This window comes from Phacochoerus africanus, chromosome 7 (assembly GCF_016906955.1).
Source record: "Phacochoerus africanus isolate WHEZ1 chromosome 7, ROS_Pafr_v1, whole genome shotgun sequence".
In the NCBI taxonomy this organism is placed as follows: Eukaryota; Metazoa; Chordata; class Mammalia; order Artiodactyla; family Suidae; genus Phacochoerus; species Phacochoerus africanus.
In genome coordinates this window covers 57,632,024-57,644,587 of record NC_062550.1, presented here as the reverse complement: position 1 = coordinate 57,644,587, position 12,564 = coordinate 57,632,024, and the positions used below count along the sequence as shown (strand labels likewise).

At 37.5% G+C, this 12,564-nt stretch overlaps 1 protein-coding gene across 9 annotated transcripts in view; it reads left to right on the top strand.

Moving 5' to 3' along the window:
- The window catches only part of PLEKHA5 (pleckstrin homology domain containing A5), a 253,986-nt gene that overhangs the window by 131,637 nt on the left and 109,785 nt on the right, over positions 1 to 12,564 (top strand). Inside the window, exon 1 of one of the 9 annotated variants that reach the window (XM_047787457.1) lies at positions 727 to 839. The exons of 7 other annotated variants lie outside the window; for them this stretch is intronic. The gene's annotated coding sequence lies outside the window, so the exon portion shown is untranslated. Of the gene's footprint in view, positions 1 to 726; positions 840 to 12,564 lie in introns of those variants that run through there. One more of the 9 variants, XM_047787460.1, reaches the window with a different exon arrangement.

Genomic DNA, 12,564 nt, shown 5'->3' with positions numbered 1-12,564 from the left:
GAATCTGACTAGGAACCATGAGGTTGTGGGTTCAATCCCTGGCCTCGCTCAGTGGGTTAGGGATCCGGCGTTGCCATGAGTTGTGGTATAGACTGCAAACACGACTCGAATCTGGTGTTGCTGTGGCTGTGGCTGTGGCTGTGGCTGGCAGCTGTAACTCTGATTAGACCCCTAGCCTGGGATGCGGTGCCTTGGGTGTGGTCCTGGAAAAGGGGTGGGGGTGGGGCAAAAAAAATAGGTGACTAATAAATCTGTGCAGCTGTTCTCCTTTCTCCGTGGTGGAAGTTGGGCAGTTTCAGCTTTCTTTATACCTTTCATTGGCTGAATTTTTGAAATAAGTATGTATCAACTTGGGAAAAAGAAAACAACAAAAATGTTTTTAAAGGAGTCATTTAAATAGGTTTGCTTACAGTTTTAACAGGAAATATCTATTTAGAGCTAAGGTGACTTAAAACTCCTCACTGAGCATTCTTCACAAAGCTGCCTGCAACTATGTATGCTGGTATTTTACCCTATGCTCTATGCCAGCTTTAAGGGAATTGAAATCATATTTTACTTTCGTGGCTGGAAGGCATGCATAATCACAACAAACCCTTCTGGAGAAGCTGCCTCAGTTGCGGCTGCAATGACATGTTGGTGCGTGACGTCAGTCTGGTGGCAGACTGGCAGCAGTGGCAAGCCAGCCCGGCAGCCCCAGTGTATTTCCTTGGTGCTTGTTCTCCACAGCGCTCATTTGGGAGCAGCTCAAAGACAAAGCAGTGGAGTCAGATTTTCACTCCAGGGTCCGTTTTTCCTGTGGTTGAGTGTCTGTTTTACAAATGTGACTTTGATGGAGCCTGGTGAGTAATTCTTGTTACTTTTATGTATTAATAATAAATAGCTAATGGCTAAACAAACAGTAGTCCTTTTTTTCTCAATGATCCTGTGGTAAGTAATCTTTGTAGCCCAGGCACAGTAGCTAGTGCAAAGGATTTATGTACTATAAATATTTTTATAATTGAAGTATTGTATTGCTATAGAAATGTAAGTACATCGTTAGGTTTTCAAATGACTTGGGCATTTTAATATGTAATCTTCCTCTTGGTCTCTCCTTAACTTGAAGCTCCATAAATGCACAGTAGTTGCAAATTGCTTGAAAACCTGAAGATTTTAATTTATTTTTTAACTTAATCAGAGGAGAGGCTTAATTTTTTTTTTCTTCCTCAAAGAGAACTAAATGAATAATTCTCAGAAGTTCCTTTGGAGATACTAATAGCATCGTTACGTAATACGTTTATTAAAAAGTATATTAATACTAGTCTAAGTTAATTAACAATGAGCCGAAGCTGCTATTTATCTAATTCTTTCATTATTTGGGGTTATTTTAGTAATGTGATTCAAAGTAGGAATTCTCATTAACCTAAAATTTAGGAGCAATATGATGGCAGGAGATTTATTATAGGCAATATTTTGGCATTTAAAGTCATTAAATTACTACTGCCTTTGATTGTAAAGACTGGCAACATGCCTTTAAAGATTGCTTTTTATTAGCAATATTAATTGCACTATGTAAATTGATTTAGCTGTTTTGAAATCATTAGTTTAAGAAGTAAGCTAGGTTGGGTATGCTTTTGTTTGTAACTTTTTCCTCCATTTTGAGTGGATGAGTGATATTATTTTAATGTCATACTGCTAATATAGATAAACTGAAGTCTTTAAAGTCTTAGATGTTGTCATTTCTGACATAACTCTTTTGATACAGCTTCAGTAGCAGCCTTGTAATTTCAAGTTCTTTTAGAGAAATTTTCAAAGTTTTCTCTTAAAGAATTGGCACTTTTTTAAACTTTGTAAGTCTAGTTGAGGAAAAGACAATGCAGAAGTTCTTAATAAATATATTAAATATTTTCACATCAATTTTCTGAAGCAGTCAAAGAGTAAGACTCTTTGTAGATATATTTGAATAAGATAGGTATTGAACCTAAATCAGCTTTTTAATATGTAAATGTGCAAAGATATCAGTAACTGCCTCATTAGGACTCTTAATACATTACACTTCTATATTTAGAGGCACAGAGATATAGAACTAGGGTTTCAAGTTCATTTTATTGAACTTGGCAGCCTTAATTCAAGATTCACAATTTTCCCAAAAATTTTCCTCAAAGCTAGAAATTTTAAGTATATAGAAAATTCATTAATATTTTTATTCCCTTTAAAATTTACCTTGAATCTACTTAAAATATTTTAACATAATTTTAAGATAGCCTGTATTTTAAATTTAATCAGTAAGTTACTGTCATAATGATGAATTGGAATATATTCAATATGCATTTTAAACAAAGAGGTTTTTGAGGCATTATGACATCAGAGGTCATTGGCCTAAATGCTACTAACATTCAAGTAAAGAGAAGCTACTTAAACTTTTTTGTAGGAACAGGAAATTAAATCTGGCAAAACAGAAAAGAAGAGGGGATGAGCAGAGCGGGGGTGGGGTTGGGGGCATAACCTGAATTGACAATAAAGACTGACTCAAGTCTAGCACTGGAAGTAGTGCTTGTCTGTCTGCTTATGAATAGGGTACTCTTTGAGGAATTCTCCACCAATACGGAAATCTGATGGAAAAGTGTAATTGTGGTATCCTTCAAGTTTGAAATTTAGCTTAGTAAGCTCGGGTAGAGTAGTATTCTTTAAGCCTATTATATATAGTCTTGCACTATGTTTTTATTTCCTAGTGGTGGACAGTACAAAACCTTGTGCTTAAGAGATGCCTAATGAATATTTGAGTATGAATAAATGGATTGGTTAAGCACATTAAATGAGTAAGGAGTCTCTCTTGATCTTTGTGTTAGAAGAATGTCATCTTTACTGTGATAATGAAAACCTGCTGGTTATCTAACCAACTAATAGCATGCTGTGGACTTGTACTCCGTTAGAAGGAAGTATCTCCAGAGTGAAATATGGCCATCACGGTGGCCTCCAGTGGCCATTCGTTGCCAACTCTGCTGACTGTGTCTGGTCTTTGCTGTGGAAAGTGGGCCCTGCCCAGCTATTCTGGGTCAGATTTCTAAACTCCTGCCTCATCTGTAAGTGAGAAATTTCTCAGTACTTGGGGATAATGATTTGCTAACTAAATTGTACCTTATTTAAAGTGCTGTGTGCATCACACAAGTGCATTATTACTTGAACTCTTTCAGAGTTAAAAAAATACGTATATTCTTTTGAAATTGAAGTGACAGAGAACCTAAGAGTGGAGCAAATACATTGCCTCAAAACTTATAATAGGATTTTCACATACAAATATACTGTCACTCAAAGCCTAGACCTTTTCAGCCTCCTTTCTGTGTCCCCCCTCTTCAGTCTAGCACAAACTGGCCACATCCGAATACTCCTGTTGATCCATAGAGGCTCAGCTCAAATGGCAGCCACTTCTCTGCCACCTTCCTTGCTCTTCCCCTTTCCAAGCAAGATCAGTCCCTTATCTGCCTCCCCTTCATATTTCATTCTTGCTTCTATTACTCTTCCTGTTTGCTTATGTGTAAGGTTATTAAGGCTGTCTCATATGGAATGAGTGCAAATTACACAAAAATATAGCCATTTTGAAAGAGGGTACCATTTCTTTTAACACATTCTCTTTTTGGCGTAGAAATATCATTTGACTTAATTACCTTTTTGTGTGTTTGTGCGGTTTGTTTGTTTGGGCTGTGCCTGCAGCCTGTGAAAATTCCCAGGTCAGGAATCAAACCCATGCCGCAGCAGTGACACCGGATCCTTAACCCTCTGCTTCACAAAAGAACTCCTACCTTCTTGTTCTTAAAGTGATTGTTTCGATAAAGGTCGTGCAATAATAAAGTGACTAAAAATTATGCAATGAAGAGTAGTAAAATTTAATGATGACTGATTTTTTTTTCCTTTGAATTGAACTGTTTAGTTGTCAGCTTGATTCCATTGGGAAGAATGTTTCATCTCCAATAAAATAATTGGATCTTTTTTGCAGCTGTGTGGTGATTTAAGTGTAGGTTAGGATTAGATTAACTTTTTATTTTAAAGTAGTGTATAACCACCACAAAAGCAAAAGAGACGGTGCTTAAATTCAGCATTTTCTAATTTGTTGTTTGCTTCCTTCCCAGTGGTACAGTAAACTTCCACATAATGCATGTTACAATAAAACATTACTAATTAGCGTTCATTAGGGAGTGGTAGAGTTGTCTGAATTAATGAAATTCTAGGTTATATATATATTTAATGCCACATTATTGCTTTTAAATGCCAAGAATATTTCTGACTACTGACATGTTTCTGAGTTGGAGTTCTGCTTAGTTTTATTTTGAAACGCCATTAGACTTTTGTAATTAATATTTTTTTATACAAGTGACTCTAATTTTTCAAGTAAGTATTCTTTGAAACCACTAAAATATACCCTATGATCATTTTTATTCTGTTGTATGGTTTTACAAGTCTTTTTACATAAATCATTCAACAGTAAACTTTAACCTTAGATCAAATTATCAGGTTCCTCATTCGTTAAATTATAGTTTTATGCAAACCATTGTACTTCACATTAAAGATAGGGCAGAGAGCCAGCAACTTTTTAAACCAAGGGCGTAACATAATTTTACTTCTTTTCAGGAAATCTAACTCTGCTGGCACATTCAAGTTTAGCTATTATTTAGAGAGGGCTTTTTTAAGTAAGGTATGTTGGTGCTACCAGATGCTTGATCCTTTCTTATCCTTATCCTATGGGATAAGATTTCTTGTTTTGGTTTTGACTCCCATTTTACAAGAAGTTAAGGCTCAGTGAGGATGGTGTAAATGGGAGATATCCTGATTAAAATGAGATGGATTTGGATGCTGTTAAGAGTCTTGGAGACAGGAGTTCCTGCTGTGGTGTAACGGGATTGCAGTGTCTTGGGAGTGCTGGGATGCATGTTCGATCCCCAGCCAGGCACAGTGGGTTAAGGATCCAGCGTTGCCACAGCTGCAGCTTAGGTCGCAGTTGCGGCTCAGATCTGATCTCTGGCCCAGAACTCCGTATACCACGGAGCAGCCAAAAAAGGGGGGAGGGAGAAAGAGTCTTGGAGACAAAAATGCCTGGACTAAGGCAGTGACAGAAATGCCATTAGCTGTCGGCTTGCATAGGGTGATTTCTGGGTAGCCACCAGAATTGTTACTTGATTCTTGAGTGCTTGACAGAAAATTACTCTAGTGGATTAGCATGTACATTCTAACAGCCATGTTTCTGTTATAATCACAAAGTGTCATTTAACCTTCCCATTTAAAAGCTTCTGAAGACTAACTCAGATGCCTTACAAGTAAAAGCATTATCTAAGTTATTTTAAGCATTTTTGTTTATAGTGTAATTTATTAAGTGATCTAAAATATACATGTACCATAACACTCAGGATGGTAACAATTATTAACATGCTGGGTACATTTTGTTTGTAACGAGCATAATGTTAATTGAACTATTCCTGCATTGCTTTCAAAATTATTTAAAATCTATTGTAAAGTGTATTTTGTAGATTCTAAATGAGTGTGTTGGTTTTTATTCAAAAAGATTTTTTCAGAATATGATTTAGAAATTATCTGTAAATACAAGAAACAGATGAATTTGTATATGATTCTCATATTTTGAATTTTTAAATTTTTTTGTTTGTTTTGTTTCTAGTCTATATAATGCTTTGATCCTTGTACTGCAACGTTACATCATACTCATATTTTCCCACTGGGAAAAGCAAAGTTTGGGCGGTTCTTTTGTAAAACCCTGTTGGGTGCTTTTGTAAACCTGTTCTTTAGTACTGTTGTTATTTGTCCTCAAATTCTTTGGTACGTATTATAATCAGGGAAATGTGAGGTTACATTTACAATTATGTTGTGAAAATGTCTGAGCAGCTAAGAGAGGAAAATGATTGCAAAGCTTTAGAGAGTAAGAAGAGAGAAAAGAAATACTGGGTTTAAAATTAAAATGGAATTAAAAAAGGTTTCATTACTGTGCTTTAGCTAGAAATACTCTTGGGAGTAGTTCCCCTGTGGCTCAGTGGGTTAAGGACCTGGTATTGTCACTGTTGAGGCTCAGGTCACTGCTGTGGTGTGGGTTCAATCCCAGGCCCAGGTACTTCCGCGTGCCGTGGGCGTGTTCAGAAAAAGAAGAGGAAAGAAATAGTCTTGGAGTGATGTAGGCAGAGACAGAGTGGCGGGGTGAGGAGGTTGGGTGGGCTGCATGGCCAGTCTGTGAGAGAGGGAAGGACCTCCCAGGAAAGGATAGTATTGTGATGTGTTGTGTTGTGGTACCCTTGAGCAGAAGCCTGGGAAACGATGTAGGGCAGAACTGGAAGGTCCCTGTGGCTATGATAAGAGTCAAGGAAGGGGCAGTATTGAGAGGTGGGGGTAGGTGGGAAAGGTGGGGGGTGCAGGGACTGAAAAGGGCACAGCTTCAAGCCTTGGGGGCCAGTCTCCGTGTGACTTCTGACTCTGTTAAATGCTGTGAGCCACAGTTTATTTAGTGTAAAGTGAAGATAGTCATCCATACCTCAGAGGGTCTGTGTGAGGATTGATTACAGTTTCCAGTGCAGTGTGGGACAGGGGACTGTATGAACAGCACTCAGTGTGAGGTCAAGTGATGGCTCCTGTTTAGGCAGTGGTTTTAATATTTGTTGTTGAGAGTGAGGATCAGTGAATGTTCACACCTGATGCGTCCTTTGTTTCCCCAATAAATCTGAAATGATCTGAATGATGAGAGAAGAAAGAATAGAATAGAAGGGGTTAAGACTTTAAGGCGAATTTGTAGATGTGGATAAATGAATCACTGAGGTTTGAGCAGGATGTCTGGAAGCAGTTAGTTCTAAGTTAAAGGCAAATGGCATTTAGAACTAAATGTAGGGAAAAGAAATATATACTTTAGATGTTTTGCAAAGAAAAAAAATTACAATCTTTTAGATTGCTAACTCTGTGGTTATTTCTTCACATAACTAAGGCTCAAGAATTTGGTTTCTCTCAAGACAAGGCATGTGGCACTTCCAGTGATTTCTTTTGTTCATAAAACACTGCCTTTAATTGTAGGCATAATTTTCCATGCCAGCATATTTTCAGTTTAAAAATAAATTGCAGAAACAGTCATTGTCGGAGTCAGATTTCAACATAACATTTTCTTCTTTTTGTTAAAAGGAAAATAAATTTAAATAGTTATCTGTGTAAGACATTAATCAACTTTACATTTAACGATATTTTAAAAATTGCTCTGGACCATCATAGAACCAACTGATTAATAATGAATAAATAAAATAATATTTAACAATTGCTACAAACCTGATGTTTAGACCTAATTTGAGACTGAGTCTCAGAGTGATGCAGTACAGTGTTAGGATTTTTATTGATAAAAGCTCTGTGATTTTAAAACAAGCTGAAAAGTATAATTGTCTGGTAGTGTAGTGAAACCAAGGCCAAACGGAGAATGTACAATACTTTTTGGTTGGAGAGGAAGGATATTGAAAAGAGGTGTAAGTATTCATCTGAGCTGTTTGCTGGATGGTTTTCTACCTAAATTTGAGAAATAAAATCGCTTCCATTGTTCTCACCTCTCTCTGGCTTATTCTAGTCTTACAGCCTTGTGAGCATATGGCAGCTTTTGTGGACCGGGCCCTTGTAAAAGTCCAAGTCATGAGAGTGGCTTCGTTACCAAAGTTGCAGGAAGAATTGCCAAACCATGATGATATCCAATTTTTCATAGGCTAAATTAAATCCTTCTTTCTCTCTTGATTCTGAGAAAACATACAAGTGTGTTTGCAGCTGAATCTCATCTGTGGGACAGTTTTCTAAAATACATGTTTTGGGTGTGCGCATAGTGAATAAATTTTCAACCTTCTTGCCATGGATGTACATATAAGACATTACCTGATAAAATTTGCTTTGTCTAATATATCACGTAGAAGACTTACTGGCTGTTGCCAACAATGTTAATAGCAATTTCAATATTTATTTCTTAATTTAAAAAACAGAATGGATTTTGTAGTAAAACAGTCATTGGAGTTACTCATGAAACACTGGTATTATTTTTTAAAAACCGCAAAAACAAGTACTCCCATTGGAGAGAATTGCAATATAAGAAGTAGCCAGTACATAGTTAACATTAAACAAAATTTTTTAAACATTAAAAAAAGTTTTTTTCTAACAATGAAGGCAAAGGCACAAAAGTTAAAATAGACAAGTGGGACTACATTAAACTAAAAAAACTTCTGCACAACAGAAGAAACCATCAACAAAATGAAATAACAACCTACCTAATGGGAGAAAATATTTGCAAATCATATATCTGATAAGAGGTAGTATCAAAAATATGTAAGGAACTCATACAACTCACTGGAAAACAATTTTTTAAAGGCAGGAGTTCCCATTGTGGCTCAGTGTGTTAAGGACTTGACATAGTCTCTGTGAGGTTGCAGGTTCAATTCCTGGCCTCACTGTGTGAGTTAAGGATCTGATATTGCCAAAAGCTGTAGTGTAGGTCGCAGGTGTGGCTTAGATCTGGTGTTGCTGTGGCTGTGGTGTAGGCCTGCAGTTGCAGCTCCAATTCAACCCCTGGCCTGGGAACTTCCATATGTCACAGCTGCTAGGTGGGGGGAGTGGGTCTGAATAGACATTTTTCCGAAGAAGACATAGAGGTGGTCAACGGGCACATGAAAATGTGCTCAACATGACTAAGCATCGGGGAAATGCAAGTCAAAGCCACAGTGAGTTACCACTGTGGAAAACAGTATACGGGGTCCTCAAAAAATTAAAAACTACCATGTAATGCAGCAGTCCCACTTCTGGGTATTTATCCAAAAGAAACAAAAACACTTAACTCGAAAAGCTATTTGCACTGCCTTCCGTCCCCACCTTCATTGCAGCATTTATAATGTCCAAGATGTGGAAACAACCTAAGTGTCCATCAGTGGATGAATGGATAAGGAAAATGTACTCTGTGTGTGTGTGTGTGTGTGTAGCCATTGGTGACAACATGGATGGACCTTGAATCATTATGCCAAGTGAAATAAGTCAGACTGAGAAAAATAAATACTATTACTACATGATCTCATGTGCAGAATCTCTAAAAAAAAAAAAAGAGAGAGAGAGAGAGGAGTTCCCGTCATGGCTTAGCAGTAACGAATCCCACTAGGATCCATGAGGATGCAGATTTGATCCCTGACCTTGCTCAGTGGTTAAGGATCCAACGTTGCTATGAGCTGTGGTGTAGGTTGCAGACGTGGCTTGGATCTGGTGTGGCTGTGGCTGTGGCATAGGCTCGCAGCTGTAGCTCCAATTCAACTCCTATCCTGGGAACTTCCATATGCCTCAGGTGTGGCCTTAAAAAGCAAAAAAAAAAAAAAAAAAAAAAAGGAGAGAGAGTGAGCTTATAGATAACAACAGATTGATGGTTGCCAGAGGTGGGGCAAGGGGTAGGGAAGGTGAAATGGGTGACAGAAGTTAAAAGGTACAAATTTCCAGTGTTAAATAAATCATGTAGATGTAATGTACACCATGATGACTATAGATAATAATACTGTTTTGCATATTTGAAAGTTGTTTAAAATCTTTAAAATTATCACCAGGAAAAAAAAATTGTAACTATGTGTGGTGACTGATGTTAACTATTAACTAGATTTATTGTGGTGATGGTTTCACAATATATACAAATACTGAATCGTAACCCTATATACCTGAAACTAATAAAATGTTATGTATCAGTTATACCACAAGTTTAAAATTATTTAATTAGGTAAAGAGGAAAATGGTTTTTTCCAGAGTGTGACAATTAGAGTTTTTAAAATTCAGGTTAAATCACCCTCTTTACCTCCCCAAAACGTCCCCAAAGAAGAAGCTGGTAAAGTGTTTTTCTCTTTGATCAGGCAGAGCAGGAAACTCTAGTTTTGAATATACTATGTGTCCTTAGCTAATAGCCTTTCTCTTGCCCTTCTTCCTTGCTATAGTAACATATACTCATTTTATTCACTCTCTGTGAGCCACAGACAAAATCCTGAATCCTGAATGATGTGAGTTCACTTACTCTTGGTTGAATTATGCCTAGACACATGTGTCTGGCTGACAAGAGTCTAGACAGGGATGGCCAGGAAGTCTTGAAACTTCTTGCAACGGGATATGTAAGTAGAGATTTTTCTTTTCCTCTGTACTCTGTGGTATGCATGTGATACTTAAGACCACAGCTGCCATTTGGGGAGTGCAGGTATTCTATCTACATGTAAATATCTTTTATAAAATTTACATTTCACACTCAAAAGGTTGCAGAGTCTTGGCCTGATTGTTGTTGGAGAACCAGTTTTAAAACCAGATTTCATTTGTCAGTTCATAGTTAATTGTGTTAAATACCTTTTTTTAATTTTAATTTTAATTTTTGTCTTTTTAGGGCCACACCCGTGACATATGGAGGTTCCCAGGCTAGGGGTCAAATCAGAGCTATAGCTACTGGCCTGTGGCACAGCCATAGCAACTCTGGATCTGAGCCGCATCTGTGATCCAGCAATGCTGGATCTTTAACCCACTGAGCAAGGCCAGGGATCGAACCTGTATCCTCAGGGATGCTAGTCAGATTCGTTTCCACTGAGCCGTGACAAGAACTCCAATACTTTCATTTTTTAAATGACACTCCATTAAGAATGAAATAGTTCTTTCAGTGTTCCTGACTTTTATCCTTATACTAAACAATATAAACACTATAATCACAGACACCTTTTTTCCTTTTTCTAAACCCATACTTTTATTGAGGTTTATGTTTGAAATGTGCATTTTATACCTCTGTTTGATGTATGAGGGTTGTTTCCTTGGCGATGTCATTGCTTGGCATCCTCCCTCATAAGTCTTCTGCTGAAAGCAGGCTAGTAGTGTAGACTACACCAAAAAATGTCTCGCTCCAGCAGCCTGGAAAGGGACACAAACATCAGCATCCTCAGTCTTCAGAGTCCTGCCCTCCAGTCTAAGTTACTCTTCTTATATAGCATTGATTCTAATCCACTAACTTACTCTGTTTCCACAAATAGATTCTAGGAGCTGTGTAGTTTATCAGCTTTCTCTTTATGTAGAGTGCCGGGAAGCTCAGAACTGCTTAAAATGGCACACCTTTGCCCAGACTTTCTGGTACGGTTACCTCCATGATGCAGTATTTGGTTCACAATAAGATCTGAAAAAGAATAAGGGAGAATAGTGAATTTCTTTCCCATCTCCAGTAGACATGTCATTTGTAATTTGTTTTTTATATTATCTGATGGGACTATACCATTTTGTATACACACTGATTTATTCATCTTAAGATCTTTTAAAACTAAATTATTATCGAACGAAACCATCCCATAGGGACTGGAAATAAGCAGATCTTTCATTTGTTCTTCTGGTTACACTAAATGATTAAATGTCCAGTAATAAATAGTGAAGAAGGCATAATGCCAAAGAACAAGCAATTTGTGTTGCTATTTGTCAATTTCTTGATATCTTTTCTAAAAAGGGCATTGATTCAGTCCTTTTTATCTGGGCCTTTGAGAGCACATGATCCTCAGATTGAGCTAGTTGGTATGACCTATTTCCTTCAGTCCTGAACTCTCCAGAATAGCAGAGTCCATTTCTCTTTTTTTAAGTGTTGTTTGTCACTATTTAAAAACCTTCTCAAATACTGCATCAAAAAACAACTGATAATCTTGCTGTGAGTCTATTATATTAGAATTGCTTATCTCCTCTACTTTCTTTCTGACACATTAGAGGCAGTTATCTTGACCAGAAGCATGAAAACCAAGAGAGATCACAACTTTATTCTTTTACAATAAATAGATGAGTTCTAAACAGTTTTTTGGATAGGTGCTCATTTGAACTGTCTATTTAAACGGGTGACTAACAGTAGTCTAGTGACAACAACAGGTGCTCAAAGTAATTCATAATAAAAGGAAACAATTGTCAGGCTAATTCTGTTCTAGGCCATGTTTATACTTTTACTCTTTTTTTTTTTTTTTGTCTTTTCCAGGGCTGCATCTGTGGCACATGGAAGCTCCCAGGCTAGGGGTCCAATGAAGCTACAGCCGCCGGCCTACACCACAGGCACAGCAACACAGGATCCGAGCTGTCTGCGTCCTACACCACAGCTCATGGCAATGCCGGATCCTCAACCCACTGAGTGAGGCCAAGGACCAAACCCGCAACCTCATGGTTCATAGTCGGATTCGTTAACCACTGAGCCACAACAGGAGCTCCTATACTTTTAATCTTCATAAACATCTCCACTAGAAAGTAACTTCAGTGAAGTCAAGGATGCTTATGTTTAGTTCATCCCCAGTGTCTAGAAACGTTCTGAAAAAAAAAAAAATAAATAAACTAACAACCTGTGACATAGCTACTATTAGTGAATTAAGGTGTGTAACTTGCCTAAGATCACCTAGGTAGTGAGAGGAGGAGTGGAGATTTCAAGCTAAGTAGTCTGATTCCAGAACCTGTGCTCTCAACTGCTGCTTCTCTTGTTTCTAGAGGAAAACTGGAACACAGAGAAATAATCAGCATGGTTTATTGGTAGAGTTAATTGTTAGAGGGCTATGAGGATCTAGTGTGGGGTTTATCAAC